The following is a 13,039-nucleotide window of genomic DNA, read 5'->3' as shown; positions in this document are numbered from 1 at the left end:
GAGAGAGAGAGAGAGAGAGAGAGAGGAGAGAGAGAGAGAGAGAGAGAGAGAGAGAGAGAGAGAGAGAGAGAGAGAGAGAGAGAGAGAGAGAAAGAGAGAGAGAGAGAGAGAGAGAGAAAGAGAGAGAGAATTTTTTTTCACTGATTAATTTATAATAGAAAACAAACATACTTTAATTAGTTTTATGCACATATTAAGATACAGAGACTGTGCTCATCCCTACAATAATTTTGAAACCCCCCCCCCCAAAAAAAAATTATAAAGAATTTTATAACGGCAATCTGTGTCCATCGGAGCGGTGCTGATGATAGCGATCTGCGTTTAATGGAGCGACGATTAAAACCGCCTGGAACACCCCCCCCCTTCCTTGGAAATTATATAATTATCACTCGGATGACCCCCTCCCATCTCTATAAAAGAGCTTTTGCATTTAATATATGTTTTTATTGTTCAGCTTGATCAATATTGACTTAAAGGCCACTTAAAGACAGTGTAAAGGCAGTGTAAAGAGAGCGTAAATGCCACTTAAAGATGCTTAAAGGTGGCTGAAAGGTGGCTTAAAGAAGTTTGGACATTAAGGACCTATAAGCACTTGCTTAAAGGTGACTTAAAGGCGGCTTAAAGGTTGTATAGCCTTTAAGCTCCTTTAAGTCACCTTTAAGCCACCTTTAAGGACTTACTTAAAGATGGTTTTTCGCCCTGTGACTCACTCAATTAAACCCGAAAAACCAGTCTAACACACTCATTCATTCACTAATCCACCCGCCAAACGTACCCACGTGACCTCTCGTACTACTATCATACTATGAATGATTGTATGAATGAATGAAGCGGTGTGAATGTAAACAAATAAACAATGGGAAATGAAAACATGAAATGTTGAAATAAGTGAACGCAAATATTAATACTAATTAACTAAAATAATTATTCCTGTGACATATACAAATATTCTTAAAAAACATATATTTTTAAAGAAATATACCGATATCACACAAAACAGCAATTAAACGCGAAAAGTCTATTATGAATAAAATAGTTATTACATATTTAAAGGGATAATGTGTAAATTAAAAAATATTCAATTATAAAGTCTCATTTTTAACCACCCCCCCCCCCCCCCCCCCGTTGCAATATATTCCCCCCGTTGCAATATATTAATATAAAGAATAAATATGTATAAACTGATAATTTTTAATTAAATAAACTCAAGTTATAATATTGATTCGTTATTTTGTGCTTCATTGCTGTTGAATTTTGAACCGGTTTCATGATCAAAATTCCACGATGCGGGTCAATTTTCAACGGATTAGGGTCTTTATTCACCCCCGGGTCAATTTTCAACCCGGGTCAAAATTCATCGTTACACCGGCCAAGAGAGAGAGAGAGAGAGAGAGATAGAGAGAGAGAGAGAGAGAGAAGAGAGTGTGTTTTTGAGTGATAACTTGACACGTATAATTGGAAATACTTAAAAATATTTTGTTTTTCATATACCTTGTAAGGTAATTCGTTGATGGGGTTTTTTTCTTATGAGCAATGGTATAAAAGTAAAATGCCATTGTATTGTTGGTGTGGTTTTTTTCTCAGTGTAAGTGAATATTTGTTACACAAAATCTATGGATAAGTACCTAGACATATAAACTTTGGTCTGAAATCAACAGCATATTATTATCACATAAAGTTTTTTGTCAATAGATTATCTTAATATTAAAAACCTAAGTACAAAGGTAAAATGGGCACAGTGTTGATTCGTCCTTACACATGGCTATAGTGTGACGTGTTGATTCGTCCTTACACATGGCTATAGTGGGACGTGTTGATTCGTCCTTTCACATGGCTATAGTGTGACGCGTTGATTCGTCCTTTCACATGGCTATAGTGTGACGTGTTGATTCGTCCTTACACATGTCTATAGTATGACGTGTTGATTCGTCCTTACACATGGCTATAGTATGACGTGTTGATTCGTCCTTACACATGGCTATAGTGTGACGTGTTGATTTGTTCTTACACATGGCTATAGTGTAACGTGTTGATTCGTCCTTACACATGGCTATAGTGTGACGTGTTGATTCGTCCTTACACATGGCTATAGTATGACGTGTTGATTCGTCCTTACACATGGCTATAGTGTGACGTGTTGATTTGTCCTTACACATGGCTATAGTGTGACGTGTTGATTCGTCCTTACACATGGCTATAGTGTGACGTGTTGATTCGTCCTTACACATGGCTATAGTGTGACGTGTTGATTCGTCCTTACATATGGCTATAGTATGACGTGTTGATTCGTCCTTACACATGGCTATAGTGTGACGTGTTGATTCGTCCTTACACATGGCTATAGTGTGACGTGTTGATTCGTCCTTGCACATGGCTATAGTGTGACGTGTTGATTCGTCCTTACACATGGCTATAGTGTGACGTGTTGATTCGTCCTTACATATGGCTATAGTATGACGTGTTGATTCGTCCTTACACATGGCTATAGTGTGACGTGTTGATTCGTCCTTACACATGGCTATAGTGTGACGTGTTGATTCGTCCTTACACATGGCTATAGTGTGACGTGTTGATTCGTCCTTACACATGGCTATAGTGTGACGTGTTGATTCGTCCTTACACATGGCTATAGTGTGACGTGTTGATTTGTCCTTACACATGGCTATAGTGTGACGTGTTGATTCGTCCTTACACATGGCTATAGTGTGACGTGTTGATTTGTCCTTACACATGGCTATAGTGTGACGTGTTGATTCGTCCTTACACATGGCTATAGTGTGACGTGTTGATTCGTCCTTACACATGGCTATAGTGTGACGTGTTGATTCGTCCTTAAACATGGCTATAGTGTGACGTGTTACTAGTCGTCGCCTGGGTTTCATATTCTTGATCTTATGTATTTATTAATGACCACAAATTATAGGGTTAATGTGAACAGTTTGGTATCTTTTTTAGAGCTCTCTTTATTTCATTTAATATATTACTGCTGAAAAAATTCAACTTATCATTTTTATGGCAAACATGCGTTTCTAAAAAATATAGTAGAATATTTCATTGCTTGAACAGACTTTATAGCAAACCAACCAATCAGGTGACACTTCTATTGTCGGGTGTAAGATGTCAGCCTGACAAATTCTGCATAAATTGGGGTACACCTGACTGCAGGTATTATGTTGGCGGACGGGCATTTAAACATTCCAACCTTAAGGGCACATTCAGGTAAGTTATTTATTATTTTATTTATCTGAATAAATTACAGACTTTAGAACTTAATGTTTCCAGATATGAACCATGAATAAAAGATGTCTATTATATTCACTGAGTGGGATTTGGGCATATTGAAGTAGCGTTAAGTGTTTGTTAGCAAAGGGAGGAAACGGACCTAGTTATTTGTTGACAAAAATTGTTGATCTTTCGTATTGTGATCCCTGTTTGTCTATCATAGACTGAAGACTTCTGCTTCATGGAAAATCAGGTTTAGATAAAATAATAGGCAGCAGTCTATGAGATGTATATGCCATTTGATACACTGTATTTTAATCATAATGTCAAGAAACAAAATGGAATACTTATTTCATAAATGTGATGTTTTCTCGTTCAATATCATCATCTTTTTTTAAAAAGGGGAGGTAGTAAATGTGAAATGTGAGAGAGAGAGAAAGAGAGAGAGAGAGAGACAGAGAGAGAGAGAGACAGAGACAGACAGAGACAGAGACAGACAGACGGACAGACAGACAGAAAACTAGAAAAAGAGAGGCAAGGAGAGAGAGAGAGAGACAACGAGAGAGAGAGAGAGAGAGAGAGAGAGAGAGAGAGAGAGAGAGAGAGAGAGAGAGAATATGTGCATTAAATGTTCTGGTGTAAATATCATTAAAGAGTACATGCATACCTTTATTAACAGTTTTACAGACTTTAAATGTACTTTATTAAATTCAGAAATCGATAATATATACTGGAATTTGTTGTGCACTATTTTAATCTAAACACTTCATTGGTTTTTAAATACTTTAGAAGAGTGATAATGATGACAGACATTACCCTGGTAATTGTAACCCTCGGTTACAGGACGCTAAGGCGTCCATCCACTATCACAGGATCTAAGGATGCCGCTGTTTTAAAAAAAGATATACAAAACAATATCTCTATAAAAGGAGAGAAAAAAAGAGAGAGAGAGAGAGAGAGAGAGAGAGAGAGAGGTAGAGGTAGGTTTGTTTTAAGGAGACTGGGTGATCAACAAATTTATCAGATTTACAATAAATTTTTAGATATGATGTGTTAAGCTATAAAATATTGTTTAGTAAAGAGAAATCAAGTTTAGCGTTTAAGGTATCCAACTCCTAAATCTTCTAGTATCAATAATTATTGAGAAGTATATCATTGAAATCTGTAGACGAAGCATACTTCAAAAAAATACAAAGATAATGGGAGGTCAGTGTTCATACCTCTAAGTAATGGCCGATTTAAGTTGAGCTTTTTGTACCTAAAATGCAATTTCAACCTGACACGGATTTTTTGCCAGTATTTTTGATTAAGCAAACCTATTTTTCTAAATATTGTTTTTAATTATGAATAATGATCACACTGAACAGAGGAATTACGAAAAATTGTACGAAGCTGCATAAATGTTCGTGTAACGTTTTTGCACTTAAAATAGACAATTTCTATAATAGTTACAATTTGATTTGAAAAAAAATTGAATATCAAGAATTTTATAAGATTCATCCAGATTGCTGAGATATGTATGCAGTATCATTTTGACATAATAAAACAATGGGGTCAGTCATGTCGAATTTTAGATATATGGCTTCAAAGGTAAAGTTCTCGCAAAATTTGGCTTTAAAAAATCATAAATCTCCTATATATCTGCATAACTTTATGCTAAACTTATATCACTCTCTCAAAATTTAATTTTGTACGTGTCACACAGAACCTATAGAACATGTCATAAATTTATCAAATGTTAAAAATGTGAATAATGAATGAAATATCATAAAATTGCTTGTTTCTGTTATTTTTGTCTAAAATACCCTCTGCACGAAAAATAATGTTCCCCAAAAATCGTGTCTGTATCTTAAATTCAAAAAGATTGTCTTTATAAATGTTGTGTAAATATGAAATAACGATCTTTCTTTGATGATCAAATAATAAAGCCATATTCATTTTAAATGTAATGATCATCTGCGCAATGAAATCAAAACATGAGGAGTGATATACCTTAAATGTTATCATTTTCCTATATATGTTTATACAAAGCTCTTCTTACAAAGGAGGTCGGTACAGTCTAAAAATGGCTACAAACATCCAGACTTCACAAAAGGACGTGTTTATAAGATGATAGTTTAATTATACATTTTGGCAATCTAAAATGAAGGTTTGGTGTATACATGTACCCTGCTGAAGAGGATGATAATTTGAGTAATCTCCCTTTTGCCATTGCAGTCAACATGCTCATATATACAGTGATGTTTATTTTTTAAAAAAACATAATATAAGAATATAATTCAATTATATATGTTGGCTATCCTGCTGAAGAGGTTGATAATATGAGTAATCTCCCTTCTGCCATTGCAGTCAACATGCTCATAAACAACTTACACATGTATATTCATTGATGTTACTCTACATCAGACATCAAGGGACGCTACCCTGGAACATATAAAATATCTCATTTTAATTTATAGCTCTCCTGGGATCGCAAAATGGTATAAATATCGTTGAGTTGTCAACACATTATGTTGAACATAAATAAATATACCAGGTTTCTGTCAAATGGTCTAAAAAAATACATCAAACTTAACTACAGTGCTGCTATCGTGAAAGTTGACAAAACTATCCTATCCTATCCTATATCCTGTATCCTGCATCCTATCCTGCATATAAGCTCTATCCTATCCTATCCTATCCCATACCTTCAAAATATAGGAATGCAAGTTAAATGAATCGAAATTTAAGAATTAAATGATTTTATCAATTAATGTAGTACTAAAAATGAATAATTAAATCTTAAAACCGAATATTCTTCGAGCGGGATAACTTACTTACCTGTGCTACGGTAAAATTAAATCGTACGCGGGATGGAGACAATAACATAAACAAACAGGTAAGCGATTCGATTTTTGATTTTATTATATTTATGCACAAAAAACAGATAAATAACTTCGAGGAACTTATTGAGGAACTGTTGAGTCACATATTTTTTATCAAATTATTTTCTTATCACTTATTACTGAGCGTAATTATCATTATTCGAGCGATCCGTTCGGCGATAAATGTATAAACACGATCTGGAGATGAATAATTCCTTTGGGAAATTTATATCATTTATAGTTAAATCACTCTGAATTATTTTTAATGTATAAATTCTTAAGCATTTATAGCTAGCTAACATTTATTAATGCGAAATGTTCAGGATAATATCGGACAGAAATATGCGTCCCTGTTATTGGGCATCGAAGAATTATATGAAACGTGAAGCAATGTCTGTTTCTTGTATACATGTTTATCTTTTAAAATACCGAGTTGGTCGTTTATAAATTCAAGCTTTTATTACTTTACAGACTTTAAATGAAGTAAATACAGAAATCTATTACTGACGTTGTCATATGTTGCATCGAATTCTCGCAGTAACTCCTTCTTGCGTACGAATTGACAAAGATGTAGCGCCGACATTTTAGCGTGCATCAATGTTATGCACCGCATTCTTGATATAATAATTATTCTTAAATGGTTTAACTTGTAAAACGTATTAAATTGACATTGAAAATACATTGTTCAGCCAATTTTCGTTTTGCAAAATAACTCTGAAATTTATACTCGAATCTGATTGGCTACAGGATGCAGGATAGGATAGGATAGGATAGGATAGAACTTAACTTTTATATTTCTATCATGTATCGTGCATCCTGCATCCTTTCCTATCCTATCCTTGTCAACTTTCAGGATAGCAGCACTGTATGTAATCTAAACACAGTGCATTTATATTACTGATATATTTTAAGCTGAAGTTGTACAGTCTAAAAAAAGCAAGATTTCTTCATTAACAATTCAGTCTATTTCATTTGTACCCGGAAAAATTAACATTTTTCACGGATATTAAAAATGAAAAAAATTACATATTTACATATTTTCTTCATTTGGAAGTACTTTGGACACCTCGTAGAGTGTTTCAATTTAATGATTCGGGTAGTTTTCATGCCGTTACACGTAGCAATGCAAAATATCCGTAAAATCTATAATTCTCGTTGTGTCTTGAAACCTGAAGTTGTAAAGGGGCGTTTCAAAACAGAAAATATGGATATTTACCCAAATATTAAGCAAACAGAGGTAAAATGTGGTGAAAGCAGACAAATGGGACAGAGTATAGTCATTCGGCGTTCTTGATACATGTAACTTCGTTCTGAGCATCCCCTGGGAAGTTATTGCCATCAAAACTAAAATCGTGCATTCAATTAGAAACAAATTGGCGCATTTCGTGTCTTGCGCGGATCTAGCAGGGGGATGTGTTACGGACCCTCAGCCCCTCTGAATAATTCAGTTACTTAAATTTACATTGTAAAATTACTGAAAATATGGCTTTTATTCCAGTCTAGCAAACATAAATATCTCTCACTCCCCCCTCCCGCGGAAAAATAAATGCCAAATCTATACTGTAATTAAATTTAAAAAAATCTTGCAAATATAGTCATTCTTCGTTCATTTTCCAGTAATTATTCAGTGGTATTTGCATGTGGGTTTTGAATTAATGTTACAATTTATTTTGCTAAGAGAAAATTCGTTTCTAGTTTGCAGACATCATCTCACACCTCTCCAAATTTTCAAAGGTGTAAACGTAATTCTGGTGCAAGTATTATAACATGGGTTACCCCCCTTTGTTCGATACGCGCATCACATTTTGGCGCTCTTTATACACGTAAGCCCTCTACCAGTGAAAACAGCTATATCAGGGCTGATACACTATTACCACAACAACTATATCAGGGCTGATACACTTTACTTCCACAACAGCTATATCAGGGCTGAAACACTACTACCACAACAGCTTTATCAAAGCTGATACACAACTAACACAACAGCTATATCATGGCTTATACTCTACTTCCACAACAGCTATATCAGGGCTGATACACTTTACTCCCACAACAGCTATATCGGGGCTGATACACTACTACCACAACAGATATACCAGGGCTGTTACACTACAACTACAACAGCTATATCAGGGGTGATACACTACCACCACAACAGATATATCATGGCTGATACACTACTCCCACAATAGCTATATCAGGGCTGATACACTACTACCACAATTTATGTTTTCCTCGGTGGCCATTTATAGGAAGTTCCGGGAATGTCATTGTTTAAATGGCACGATAAAGAACCCCCACAGCTCAAAGTCATGAGTTAGAGGATTCTAGGTCTTTAAAGGGACTTGGACACGATTTGACTTAAAATTTACAAATTTTATTTTTCCATTTTCAATGTTTATAGTGATAAATATAGAAGTTTTTAATGATATTAAAAATTTTTAAGTCAAATATTAAGATATAAGCAATACACAGAGTTCAACAGCTATATCAGGGGTGATACACTACTACCACAACAGCAATATCAGGGCTGATACTCTACTACCACAACAGGTATATCAGGGCTGTAACACTACAACCTTATCAGCTATATCAGGGGTGTACACTACTACCACAACAGCTATATCAGGGGTGATACACTACAAATACAACAACTATATCGTGGCTGGTACACTACTACCACAACAGCTATATCAGGGGTGATACTCTACTACCACAACAGCTATATTATGGCTGATACACTACAACCACAACAGCTATAGCAGGGCTGATACTCTACTACCACAACAACTATATCAGGGCTGATACACTACTACTACAACAGCTATATCAGGGATGATACACTACTACCACAACAACTATATCAGGGATGATACACTGCTACCACAACAGCTATATATCAGGGCTTATACACTCCTACCACAACAGCTCTATCAGGGCTGAAACACTACTACCACAACAGCTATATCAGGGGTGATACTCTACTACCACAACAGCTATATCGTGGCTGGTACACTACTACCACAACAGCTATATCAGGGCTGATACACTACTATCACAACAGCTATATCAGGGATGATACACTACTACCAAAAAGCTATGTCAGGATTGATACACTACTACCACAACAGTTTAAACAGGGCTGATACACTACCACCAAAACAGCTATATCAGAGCTGATACTCTACTACCACAACAGCTATATTGTGGCTGATACACTACTACCAAAAAGTTATGTCAGGATTGATACACTACTACCACAACAGCTATATCAGGGCTGATACACTACTACCACAATTTATGTTTTCCTCGGTGGCCATTTATAGGAAGTTCCGGGAATGTCATTGTTTAAATGGCACGATAAAGAACCCCCACAGCTCAAAGTCATGAGTTAGAGGATTCTAGGTCTTTAAAGGGACTTGGACACGATTTGACTTAAAATTTACAAATTTTATTTTTCCATTTTCAATGTTTATAGTGATAAATATAGAAGTTTTTAATGATATTAAAAATTTTTAAGTCAAATATTAAGATATAAGCAATACACAGAGTTCATATTTCTTTGTTTTGTAAACAAAGCTCGAATATTGTCATTTTTACACATGTGTTGTATTGGTGTAAGTTTCAATCAAATGTATCTTTCTTTTGTTGATAAAAGTATGTATGAAGATATTTAATTAGTTAAAATTGTTTTTGACATGTCATTTTTTCTAAAAAATGGTAATTCTCTACATTACATTTTTGTAAACAACTATAAGACTCGAGCTTTGTTAACATTACACTCAATTCTTACCTCTGTATCTCGCTTGTAACTTGACTTTAACATTCCATATATTGGTCAATCATTTAAAATGTACCAGTAAACCATTTTATACCTAAAAAAAAAAAAAAAATTGTTGATCTCAAATCGTGTCCAAGTCCCTTTCAATGGTGCATAATTAGAATTAGAATTAGATCTGTGATCTGGTCCTAATAGAAATAGACTGTCTCATCCTAATAATCTACATTAAATGTAGTTGAGAATCATTGTTTGTGCATGCATGTACATCTACATTTAATGTTGATTATTCATGCGAATCACCCCCCCCCCCCCCCCCGACAGTGGGGAGTAAAAAAACCAAAAACAAAAACGAACACAAGAACACCTCCCCCTCTCAAAACAAATTCCAAATTTATTAAATGCACATTTCTCGATCGCTCGCTTGAAAATCAATTATTTTTTAGCATTGAATTCTTATTTTGTATATCGTCGGTCCTATATATGACACACCAAGCGGTTTTTATTACTTTATTTTGTGCAGGTACCGAATATATTGATCTATGACATTCTGAGCTTGACTTCAGTTCAACAAGTGCCCACCGTGCTATGTTTTTGCTGTTGAAATACAATTTCCGGTGTCAGTCAGATCTAATGTCGGGATCAGACATCCTGTTAATTATATTGAGCTCTAAACCATGTAAACTGACGAAATTTTAAAACAAGTCACTAAAAAGAAATATATCGACTTTCTACTAGGCAAAAATGTTTTATAGACTAGAAGTAGCCGTTAAAAAGATCTGTTTAGATTAAGAATATATTGAAATTGTTTATTACACAAACACTGTTACACATATATTTAAATGCAATTTGACATAACTTGAAATTCAGGCCTGTTACTGCAAAAATGTTTTAATGTTATGTTCGAACGAATTTATAACTGAAATAAAGATTAACTTAATTAAATTCAAGTAATACATTCGGGGCCGAAATGACTCGGGAACGAAATTGTTTGATGCCGACTAAAACAACGAAACGTCATCGTGACGTGTGAACAGACGATAGAAAGAATCTGAGGGATGTTCATTTGGATGGGAATTGTTCATCGTGTAAGAAATGAAATATGATAGGCTTGTTCAGGGTTACAAATTCTACTTAATGTACAATGCTGTGTATTTTTCTAATTTATTATGCCAATGTCTGAGTGCCCAAAGAACGGTTTGTCTCGAATTTCCTCTAAATAAAACAGTGTCAGTTTTAAGGTGCTACCGCAATCGCAACTTCTCGGGCCTTTCCGGCAGGCTCGGAAAAGCACCTCGAATGTATTAACATTACCGGATGTTAGAATTTTATACACAATGGAGGCGCTTCCTATTAAAATAAGTATCGGCTAGACAGCCATATAAGTCGCTTCTGTGTTATATTTAAGGGTATATCATTTACTTAAATGAAGTCTAGCTTACATCTAAACAGATCGTAAAATGTGTTGTGTCTATATCAAGTTTTATAAAAAGGGGGGTTGTCATGGACGCCTAGATAATACATTCGAGGTGATTTTCCGGGCCTGCCGGAAAGGCCCGAGAAGTTGCGATTGGTGCTACCGTTGTGGCAAGCTCAGCACGAATTACACATACCTTGTATCATTGTCAACTTAGTGATATTTTGACAGAAGAGAGAGGATCGAGAGAGAGAACACGTTACGCAGAAAAATAATGAGAGGGAGTGGGGGAGGCTTTCTATGTGAAGTATTTCTCTCTCTCTCTCTCTCTCTCTTTTTCTTTCTCTCTCTCTGACATGTACTTCTGAAAGTCTTGAATTTCCTCTTTACAAAGTTTACATCAATGAACTTTTTCATAATATATTTTACAGGCAGACGTTGTTGAGGATGGAGAAAGATCTAAAGAAAATATCTGCTGGAGGAAATATCTGGCGTGGAATCATACCTGGGACCCACAAGTTTCTATTGCGAAGCTTAAATTTGGCTTGCATGTTCCTACAAAGGAATTCAGGTAATAGAGAAAGAGAGAGGGGTTGTTGGTAATATGAGTAGGCATACTTGAGTAAACAACAGCATCATGGTCAAATTGTCGAATGACAGAGTTAATTCTAGAAATGAAAAGACAATTACATAATTTTACTTACACATGCACAAATATATATCGTTGTACAGGAAAACATTGTTTTTAATGCATTAAAAGATAAATTCTCCAAATAGTAGACTTTAACAATTATTTTTATATACCCTGTGGACCTATATTTATAAACTGTTGTAAACTGAAAAATTGCATGGTTGTAAAATAACATTTTTCCGCATTTTAAGCATTTCCTGAATGAATACTATGTTGTGGCCTAATGTAAAATTTATGTTTCACATGTGTTTTGATCTGATAATATGGAATATATCTGAAAACAAATCATTTGTAGTTTTTCAAATTTTGTCAACTTGTTAAATGATGTTTTCAAATACCGAGAATAAAAAATAATAGGATTTCCATTGAATACTGATATGTTATTCAAAGTTTACATGTAGTTAACAGTGTAATAAATTTGAACTAATAAAGCAAACGATGCATTAATGTTTATGACTGACATTGATATTTTGTTTACTTTTTAGGTGTTTCATCCTCATTCAAGGTAGAAGTAACTGATCCAGTTTTGGGAAAAAATTAGTAACCATGGTATTGTATGAACATTAATTTTATTTAATTATGATAAAGCAGTAATATATTCGGCTAATCTCTCATTATAAACAATGGTATAAGTTGGGTGAATTGATTGACATCTGTATACATTACATTCAAACTTTGATTTAGATTAGAGGTAACCTTCTCTGACACTACTGAATCAGGTTAAGAGCAGTAATGTTGATCATTTTTAATCGCATTTTATTCAGCTGATCCCTCTCTATTCTTTCAGTAATATTATAAATTGATGAATTGATTGTAGATTATCTGTTTAAATACAAACGTACTTAAACCAAGCCAAGTTTTTAATAATGTACAATTTATACTTCTTTTCTTAAATCGTAATATTCATGTTTAACATGTTTAATTAAGCTAGAAATGCACAGAGTAATTAATTATCTCGATTATTACAAAACAGTTCCAAACACACAAGTTACCAGTAGATAACGATTAGTGTGTTAGTGATATTCTCTCTCTCTATCTCTCTCTTTCTCTCTCTCTCTCTCTTTTGC

The 13,039-nt window shown here is 34.6% G+C and overlaps 1 protein-coding gene across 1 annotated transcript in view; it reads left to right on the top strand.

Moving 5' to 3' along the window:
- Positions 1-13,039, top strand: part of LOC109617272 (hypothetical protein) — a 167,733-nt gene that overhangs the window by 102,243 nt on the left and 52,451 nt on the right. The window lies entirely within an intron of this gene.

The sequence above is a fragment of the Magallana gigas genome, chromosome 10 (genome assembly GCF_963853765.1).
Source record: "Magallana gigas chromosome 10, xbMagGiga1.1, whole genome shotgun sequence".
Classification (NCBI taxonomy): Eukaryota; Metazoa; Mollusca; class Bivalvia; order Ostreida; family Ostreidae; genus Magallana; species Magallana gigas.
Note: the sequence above shows the minus strand (reverse complement) of the source record. Positions and strands in the feature narration are given on the sequence as shown.